This window comes from Aegilops tauschii, chromosome 6 (genome assembly GCF_002575655.3).
Source record: "Aegilops tauschii subsp. strangulata cultivar AL8/78 chromosome 6, Aet v6.0, whole genome shotgun sequence".
NCBI classification, from domain to species: Eukaryota; Viridiplantae; Streptophyta; class Magnoliopsida; order Poales; family Poaceae; genus Aegilops; species Aegilops tauschii.
Genome location: NC_053040.3, coordinates 22,361,369 through 22,371,899, shown reverse-complemented (window position 1 = coordinate 22,371,899; position 10,531 = coordinate 22,361,369). Strand labels below are relative to the sequence as shown.

Below are 10,531 nucleotides of genomic sequence, written 5' to 3'. Positions count from 1 at the left end.
AGTTCCGTCAGCACGACGGTGTGGCGACGGTGATGATGAAGTTACCGGCGCAGGGTTTCGCCTAAGCACTACGACGATGTGACTGAGGTGTGTAACTACGGAGGGGGGCACCGCACACGGCTAAAAGATCAACTTGTGTGTTCTTGGGGTGCCCCCTGGCCAAGTATATAAAGGAGGGGAGGGAAGAGGTGGCCGAACCAAGGGGGGCGCACCAGGTGTGGGGAATTCTACTAGGACTCCTCGGTACTCCGAAAAATACGCGAATCACTCGGAACCTTTCCGATGTCCGAATATAGCCTTCCAATATATCGATCTGTGATCTCATCCGGGACTCCAAACAGCCTTTGGTACATCAAATCACATAACTCATAATACAAATCGTCATCGAACGTTAAGCGTGCGGACCCTATGGGTTCGAGAACTATGTAGACATGACCGAGACACATCTCCGGTCAAGAACCAATAGCGGAACCTGGATGCTCATATTGGCTCCTACATATTCTACAAAGATCTTTATCAGTCAAACTGCATAACAACATACGTTGTTCCCTTTGTCATCGGTATGTTACTTGCCCGAGATTCGATCGTCGGTATCACCATACCTAGTTCAATCTTGTTACCAGCAAGTCTCTTTACTCGATCCGTAATGCATCATCCCGCAACTAACTCATTAGTCACATTGCTTGCAAGGCTTATAGTGATGTGCATTACCGAGAGGGCCCAGAGATACCTCTCCGAGAATCGGAGTGACAAATCCTAATCTTGATCTATGCCAACTCAACCAACACCATCGGAGACACCTGTAGAGCATCTTTATAATCACCCAGTTACGTTGTGACGTTTGATAGCACACTAAGTGTTCCTCCGGTATTCGGGAGTTGCATAATCTTATAGTCACAGGAACATGTATAAGTCATGAAGAAAGCAATAGCAATAAACTAAACGATCATAGTGCTAAGCTAACGGATGGGTCTTGTCCATCACATCATTCTCCTAATGATGTGATCCCGTTCATCAAATGACAACACATGTCTATGGTTAGGAAATTTGACCATCTTTGATTAACGAGCTAGTCAAGTAGAGGCATACTAGGGACACTTTGTTTTGTCTATGTATTCACACATGTATCAAGTTTCCGGTTAATACAATTCTAGCATGAATAATAAACATTTATCATGATATAGGGAAATATAAAATAACAACTTTATTATTGCCTCTAGGGCATATTTCCTTCAAGAAGAAGGGGAAGAAATCATCACCAACGGTCGAAATATCTCTGAGGGAGTGTCCACCATATACTATCAAAATATTCGAGAGGAAGAATCCCGACTGTTGACGTGGGGTCGCTTCACCTTCAATCCCGTGTGCTAGACATTTTTGTGTAATGCACTGGGGAACGAAGGGAGGAGCGACCATCACCGACAGTTGAATATGTCAGAGAGGGAGTGACCACCATATACACCACGTGAGATGAGAGTTTTCAAGGAAGACTCAATAGACTAAAAGTCAACCCGTACTGAATAGTGATCTGCAGGGCCAAGCCGGCAAAATCGGAGGCCTCGTGTGAATCTTTAAAATGGGTCCTATCGCTTAAAAAACTACTCCCTCCGATCAAAATTTGAACTAAGATTGAACTAACTTTAGTTCAGAGCTAAGACTTTCGATCGGAGAGAGTACTACATAAATAGGACTACAATAATATATAAAGATCATAATATCTTACATACCAATTGAGAAAAAACCAAGACTCATATCTATTCTTGGTTGTGTGATCTTCACTTAAACAACATCATCATTTTAGTGTCCTTTGCAATAAAATCTTCCATAATATCTATTCTAAGTTAAACCATCGACTTTTTTTTGTTTCTTCTTATGCTTTTGGTAACAGATTCATGTTTTCTAAGTGAAGATATGACTTGGATCTTGCAATACCAGACGCCTAATAGGTGAAAAGAACAAAAATAGTTACAAGGTTTTGGCAAAACTAATTGTAGACAGAAATCGAAATTCACAGTTAAAGCATCACAGGATCGCCAGTCACCGATGAACGACGACACTTGAGAAATTGGAGATGGCTTGAACATGAACTTTACCTGCCAGCGGACAAAAGATATGAAGAATCCCTCGTCTCAATCCCTCGCTGGCGATTCCTGCCTTCCTAGTTCATTGGTTCTTCCTCTCTGGACAGAAGAATGGCGATCTAATCTGCGTCGATGGCTGCCGGAGGAAGAAACGAAGAGACGAGTCACTCCTGGATTCCCTCGATTGGTGGAGGCTGGAGGCAAGGAGGCGCAGGATGCGCTGGACAGGAGACGATCGAGGGCCTGCTTCGGCGCTTTAGGCACGTAGCGGCCCAGAGAGCAAAGGCCCATTATGAAGGAGCGTTCCAACCAGTGGGCTAGTAGCTGTATTGGATGGAAAAAACTCTGGGGCCCCTGAAACCTATGGGCCCTATGCGGGCGTATAGGTTGCACCCCCATGGGATCGGGCCTGGTGATCTGTGTGTTGAGTTCCTGGTAATTGTCGTCGATTTATAATCTTTGAATTATGAACATAGGAAATGTCTGACGATGATAAGATCCCTGAGTGCGATTACTGCGGCGATGACCGGGGTATGTGCGACAGGCATTACCTGGAAAAAAGTATGTACTTCACCATCTAGCTGGACGAGACCTTCAATGTTTTTACGGTACGTATGGATGACAAGTATTCACTTTTGCTTCTTTGCATGAACGTGTAATTAAGCATGGCTTGTGCTTCTTTGCTTGAATGTGTAATTTCCTTTTTTTTCAATTCAACTAGTGCATCCCCTGCCATCCAAGACTATTTGTCTTGGAGAAGCTCGGTTTCCAAGAGAGTGACAGTATGGAGACGAAGATAGCCCACCTTAGGACTCAACATGGTTACGCTTTTCAGGTTAAGCTCTACAATGCAGTTAATCACTCACATTTTGGTTGCTCAAATTGGAGAGTTCTATGCAAGGCCTGTGGATTTGAGGTGGATATGTAAATAACCTTCGATATGTGTCCTAAAGATGATATTGAAGATAATATCGACATTTGGGTGGATGTGGATATGCTTACAGTTCTACCTCTATGTGAGTTTGTCAAATAAATTTGTTAAGTAATTTATATTGTCTATTTAAAAATAGTTGACAGCTTATTTCCATTGACATCTTATTTCCATTCTTCAAGAAATGTACGGAAGGTAGTAGACAAAACCTACTATAGTTATGATTCTGAACTAACTTGCGAGGAGAAAAATCATCTTGTCTCATTTATTAATGATGCTGAGACTTTCAAGAACAGTTATGAAATTCCTTCAAATTATGCTCAATACGTGCCACTAGTCCATGTGTTGAACTATGGTAACATCCATGGAAATAACATGTTTTTACTATTATGTCACCAGTGCATCTTTTGCATACATTTTTCTTAAGCTAAACTACATTGCTAAGTATGTTATTATGATGTTCTTCAACAAAAACCCCCGAAGGATTATGTGCCTCATCTGATGCATATGAAAGGTGACATGGATATTATTAGCTTACAGCCAGGTCTGCCTACGGTTCACCGCAGTGCATACACAATTTCTCGAAGAGATGAAGACCTCACAATCAAAGGATGGAGAAAAGTTATGAATGACCACATGGAACTACTTGGAGGCAACATGGTGGGCAACCCACAAATTGGAGATATGTGGATCTCTATTCTCCATAATGGAGATTCAGAGGTTATCCTGTTTTATGCTATTTTACCTTAGAGAGAGTAGCATGTCCTAACTAGTACTCATCATGTGCTAAGAACAATTATCTAGTGTTGGTTATGACTATGATGATGATGAGTTGTTATTATTATGACGATGATGAGTTATGTGTTAGAATGCTGAGTTGGTATATGACTATGATGATGAGGAGGACTTGTTATGATGATGATGATGATGATGATGAGTTGTTATTATGATCATGATGCGTTATTAGATTCGTCCATATTCCGTTTCTTTCACCCACTGATATAATAACACACCATGATCATAATGAATATAACGATCTCTAAATTGCTACTGTATAAAACTTGTATAATGATCTATAATACAGTATAAAACAAAATAAATGAAATATAGACGAATAGTAGTAGCACGGGGTAAGGGTGCACACTGCTAGTACTTAGTAGTAGTGCGGGTACAAACACACGCTACTGATAACTGAGTTAGCACTAGCGGGGTCAGACCCGCGCCACTGCTAAAAGTTAGCTGTAGCGCCCTAGCAGTAGTGTGGGGCTCCGGGCTACTGCTAGGCAAAACCCCGCGCTACTGCTAGGGTTTTCCCTAGTAGTGTCACTTCAATTGCCGGCCGTGAACTTCTTTTCTTCAACCCATGCATCATTGTGTTGAAACCTCATCATACTTGATAAGGGGCACATTGGATCAATGAAACAACTTTTTGAAACACCACTTGTCTCAAAAAGGGAAATACTTGTGGGATCTTATAAAAATATTGAATTATTTTGCTACAAATTTGTATTCTCAATATGATACAACTTGCTGCTTTACGAAGGATACTAAACACATTCCCTTCCAATGTGAGTACAATGATGATGACACGTTAGCTTCTTATGTCAATGTTGTTTATGATTGCTATGATGTAGAACAAATTGAAGATTTTTGTTGCTTTTAAGGGTTCTTATAAAATTACCACTTTACCTAAAAGTATGATGATGAAATGTTGTCATATTTAAATATTGCTATGAAAGCTATAGTTGTAATGCTTATATTAATGATTATATTAAAAGAGTCTCCACTGTCGTGGAAGATAATAATGTTTTGCAAGAATCTATGAAAGACGATATTGTTGAAATTGAGAGCTCTTTGAATAAAAAGAGGAGGAGAGTGAAGAACAAAAGGAGGAATATCGAATTAGCTACCATGCCCATTCAATGTCATTGATAAAGGGAGCATGTAAACATATACTTGGTATCTTCTTTCCCCCCTTACCCTAGGTTGGCTAGTACAAACTCTTCCCTCCATGCTTCAACAGTGAGCCTGAGGATTCGCCTCCTTCTGCCTGCCGCTCCGGTGGTTGATGGTGCGAAGGGGAATCCCGGTGCCCCCGCTCTGGTTAGTAGTTTAGGTTAGTGTTTTTTAGTCTTCGCATGATGAGGACATCAATACCATTGTTACATCCACAACCCTTGCTGCTATACATACTGGACCAATTACTAGAGCTCGCGCACGCCAATTGAATTACCAGGTACTTTCGTTTCTTGGTAACGATTCTAATGTTCATGAGAATATGATGCTGCCTAAATCGGATACATTTGTTTTGCTTACAAATGAAGGGCCTAGCTTGGACAAGAAAGATGAACCTTGGAGCAAGATCAAGCATGGAGATGATGGCATGCGCAAGGGGAACAAAAACGGAGTTACAGGTGATGATTTTAGGACTTTGAAGCCACCATAACGAGTGCAGGAAGCCTTGGACAAAATATAAAAGATGCCACTTCATAAATTTCATCCAGAGGCTATTCTAGGTGTCGCGTCACCTTATTATTGGGCCAGGCCCATGTAATTTTGAAATACTTGATTATAGGCTATTTTAGAGTCTGTATGTGTGGGGAAACAAGAGTTAGGATTAGTTTCGGACCCCTCCTCCAAGGGCCACGAAATTCCCCCCTCTTCCTCCATATATACAGCCCTTAGGGCATCGTTTAGACTTTGGGTTTTGTTTAGATTAAAAGTTCGGCATTGCTGCAACTTCACATACTTCATTTGTGTTTAACGAGCAGACCAAGACGTCACAGAACCCCACTTGATCAATAAAGCTTTCCTCTTTATTCGCAATATCCAGATTGCACTTTCAGTTTCTTGCTTGTTCTTCGTTTGCTTGCAGGAAATAGACCCTCGTGGTCATGTTGATCATGCTCCAGCGTGGTCAATAACCTCTCGGAGTTGGTTTAGCGATTGCTAAGGCGCGACATCCTCGCACGTTCGTAGTCGGATCGTCAAAGTCTACTCCACCATAAACGATAGCCACCATCTCATCGAAAGACGGGACACCTTTGCCTCTATCAAGTGGTATCAGATTTCTAGGTTGCTCAGTGAGATTTTATAGTTTTTGTAGTTTAGATCGAGTACGTTCTTCATACCTACAGTCCACGAAAAAGCCATAAAATTTTAGGGTTAGTTCATCATATCCGGACCAGTCTGAGCCTTTGCATAGTCTTTTCAGTATTTTGCTTTGTTGAATTTGTGGTTGCATCGTCGTGTCAAGTTGCTGGTCTTAGCGTCTAGTCTTTTAGAGTTTAGAGTTATGGTCATAAGTTGTCACGCCGCCGCCGCACCATCATCATCGCCCCTGCCATCTACCACCACCACTTATCCGCCACCGCTCTGCATCCATATACCACCACCGATCCGTATCCATATACCACCACCGCTGCCATACACTACCACCGCAACTATATCCTACCACCATATATCCACCACCAATTCACCACCAATCCGAGTTCTTCTCATATTAGGTTTGTTTTCGAGATCCATCTATTTTCCAGTTCGTGTTTCATTGCCTGAGTAGGTTTCGGAAACAAAAAAAAAGTCTGGAGACCCCCGGGCAGTTTTTAGGCCAAAATTTCAGCGATCAAAAATATTTTTTTCCTATCCTATTTTTAGGTCCCAGGGAGCATTTTGAGACACTTGCCATTATAATGATCTTTTGTCGCACTTTTTCGTCGTCGCTGCCCTGATTTCCGAAAAAAAAATTAGTCAAAAAACTTTCGTGCCTATCCTGTTAATTTGACTTGGGAAGAGTTTTGAGACACTCGCCATTATAGTTATTTTTCACAAAAAAAGATGAGCGCAAAAAAAGAGCGCCAAAAAACAGCGAAAAAAATCAATTCCCAGAGTGTGTTTTTCCCTTGTTTACGTGTTGCGCCGTGATTTTATTAGTGTTCTAGGCTCGCGTCTCTAGTACAGTCTAGCCTAGGACCAGCACAATACCGTCGTTGAGCGTTTATTCAACTTTGCATCTCTGAATTGATTATTGCTGACCCTTTTTGCTACCATATTGTAAGCCTTCCTAGCTCCACGTACATCTATGTCGTGCGTTGGACTCTCCCTGGTAATCGCTCTATCCAAGCTTTTAGAGTTTTGGCTACAACGGTTGCCAATCACCACCTGCTGCTAGGTAAGAACTGGTAAGAAGTTGAGATTTGCGTGACGGATTTGTGACACACCGCCACATTCTAGTAGTTTGTAGGATCATATTCCTGTGTGTTTCTATTGCTGCTAACCATGGCAGGACTACAAGCCAACGAGATTGACTGGGAGAACATGACGAAGAAGGAGCTTCATGATAAACTAGTGGATGGGGCACCACCTGGTGGCGCCTCTTAAGGCGAAACTATGCGCACTAATCTAGTTGTCGTATTTGTTAATGTGTATGTATGATATTTGTTAACATGATGTGTGACTTAATACTAATCTTACTAGTGCATTTGTTAACACCGGTATCCAGTTCAAATGAGCGTCAATTGCTAGAAAAGGAATACATGGAATATTACTTGAGCGGCAGATGGTGCGGTGCCTGGTAGGTTGACGAATGGATAGCTTTGTAATACCACTTAAAGTAGTATGTCGCTTCTTCTTGAAAAAGATAGATACGTCAAAGTAGAGTGTTATGAAATACATGTAACTATAGAATGAAATAAATGGAGATAATAGAACAAGCACAAAAAGTGTAGGTACAATAGTAATCTGCATATTGAGATCTACTCCTATAAGAAAAATGCCAGTCAACAATATCATCTGAAAAAATAGCATGAACAACTCCTAGATCAAGCATCTCAATGAGCATGAATGTATATTTACACCAGCTAAAGCAAATGGATGCTCCCAAATCTCAATGAGCAGTAGAGAAAGGTGAGTACATTTTTTTGTACAGGCACAATTCAGAACGTCAGCTTGAGGCATGAAACTGAACAAAAAAGCACATTGTTAAGAGGGGAATGAGAGAGATAGCAATTTCTAGCAGAGAATCAGAGATGGAGAGAAAAGGTTGCATCATCTGTAAGCTGCATTAAATCAGTAGTAGTTCAACATCATTTCCACAGAAATAGTGGCAGAAGAAACAGGATAGCAGCTTCCTCTTCTTGCTAACTTGTACTCCCTCCGTCCGGTGAAGAGTGTACATCTAGGACAAATTATGGAGTGAAGTAAAAAATGCATTGGAAAGGTGCAAGCCATCATCTCTCCTCTTGAATTACCCAACCCTCAATGAGCTAAGTGCATGCAGAAATTAAGAAGACCATGTGTAGAATGTTATTGATCTTGATTACCATGTGATGAGAGAGAAGTATTTTTTTTCCACTTTAAAGTGCATTGGGAAGATAAAAGTACACTCTTTTGTGGATAAATTTTAAAGTCAAATGTACACTCTTCATCAGATGGAGGGAGTAGTTACCAATTTATTGTACAAATGCTTTCTATGTACATATTTAGATGTCATTTTGTCGCTATTTATAAGGATTTCAATTTTTTTTCCTTTATGGCTTTATGCAAAGAAAGATAATCTAGACCTATGTTCTGTTCCTATTCTAGTATTATGTACGAATAAGCTTACTTTACCATTGTGAAGAAGGTGTTGTATAGAGCTTCAGATGATGATGGTACTACACATTCATCTATCTTAGCCCCAAATTTACTACTTATTGTTAGGGAATACTCCATTTCTTCCTCTGTAGGACACCAAACTTTCAATAAAGCAATAATTTCGGATCTTGTATATTTTGCTAAGTCCCAACCTAGAAAGGAAAAATATCTTTAGACTATTACTAATAGCAAAAGGAGTTCTTTTAAGACAATAACAAAATATGCCCCGAGGCCCAGAAAAGTCAAGTGTGAGGGATTGTGAGGACTGAGCAGGAAGACAAACCGGAGGATTTTCTCATTGCCATATCGACGACGTCCACTCGAGCCTAATTTCAATATCTGCAATTAACAAAAGGATTTGGCCAGATGGGAATAGGTTTCTATAAAAGGACAAGAGAAAGCTTATATGACAAGCCAGATCTCACCTTTACGGTTAATACAATAGGACGACTGAGCATAATATTTCTCCGGATCCTCGTCTCTAAACCTATTGGCGAAATATTGCGCTTCTCCAGATCGCGCCCAGCCGCCGCGCAGGATTCCTTTGCGGCCCACGGTCTCAGCATTCCGCTCTCCTCTCCTCGTCTCTCCCTTCGTCTCCTCCGACGGCTACCACACCCGGCCGTGCCCTCCTTCGTCGCCCGCAGTCATGCCTTCGTTGTAATCATCGCTCGCATAGCATATGAAGGCTTACATACATGCAAACACAGTTATATATTACTTAGACAAATGAATTATTGCAAAGGGATTATCAGAGTGGGTGGAAACCTTACGCCGTATCAACTGTTCGCTCCTTCTCCTGAGGAGCAAGAGCCTTCAATGGTAAAAAATGAACTTTCACCTTGTTTCTGTAATTACAGCATTAACAAATGAATTGCTGGTACATGGAGACTGAGCAAAACAATCTTAACAAATAATAGGGGAGAGGAAGATACCATGTAATGTCCTGCCATATATTCAACAGTGGCACCAAACAAAATAGTTGAGTCGTACACAACTAATCATACCTGAAATTTTCCAAACCACTAGAGTTGCTTTAATATTCTGTACTATTTAGTTGTAAAATAAATATGTTCAAAGAAAGCAAACCTTTGACCATTTTCCTATCGGATCCAGACTAACACCCCTTGGAATAAGAGCAGCAACAAGATCCCTTCTACGGGTGTGCAAACCCCACAAGCAAGATAAAGAGAGAGAATGCTTAATAAGGCAGTGATGAATTTACAGCAGAGATAACTATAAAATCTTCGGTGCCATGTACATACATCAAGAAATTGAGTTAATGTGGTTTTAATTTTAGTGTATTTGTACGCAAGCTCACAGGGGGTCTTTTTCCAAATGATTCAATCAAGTAATTCAACAACCTCAACAGCCGGGAACATCTGTACGAGACAAAGAATGTTCACAACAACAACTAAATCTTGAAAAAAATGAATAGTGCTGGCCAGACAATTTGTAAGTACTAATCTGACACAGCTGGATCACCACAACTCAAACAGAAATAAATAATGGTATTGGATATATGATCAGACAATCACCGAACAAGATGAGAGAGAGAGAGAGAGAGAGAGAGATGGACCTGTCCGTGGCTAGCTCGGGCACGCAGCTGACGACGCCTCCTTCCTCTCGCTCATGGACCACAGTGGAGGAGGCGCGGACGACCGCATCGACCCCGTCCTCCTGTTGCTTCCTCGGGACGAGAGCTTGTGGCGCCGCCCAGCTTCTCGTTCTTGTCGCCGCCTTGCGGATGGGGTTTAGGGTTTAGGGAGGAGCAGCGCCGCACCAAGAAAGGAGATGAGGAGACGGAGGAGCCGCCGCCGCCGCAGAAAACTGGGCTTGGGAAGAAAAGGGAGGTGGAGAGGACGTGGGCGTGGGCCTCGATGTCTGT

General features: G+C 41.6%; 1 long non-coding RNA gene across 1 annotated transcript; it reads right to left on the bottom strand.

Annotated features, from left to right (window-relative positions):
• Positions 1–9,074: 9,074 nt before the first annotated feature.
• LOC120966081 (uncharacterized) lies at positions 9,075–10,155 on the bottom strand. Its single transcript, XR_005759087.1, has 3 exons — positions 9,733–10,155; positions 9,579–9,650; positions 9,075–9,491 (listed from the first exon to the last, which is right to left on the bottom strand). It is a non-coding gene; the product is annotated as an uncharacterized lncRNA (long non-coding RNA).
• Between the last annotated feature and the right edge of the window lie 376 nt (positions 10,156–10,531).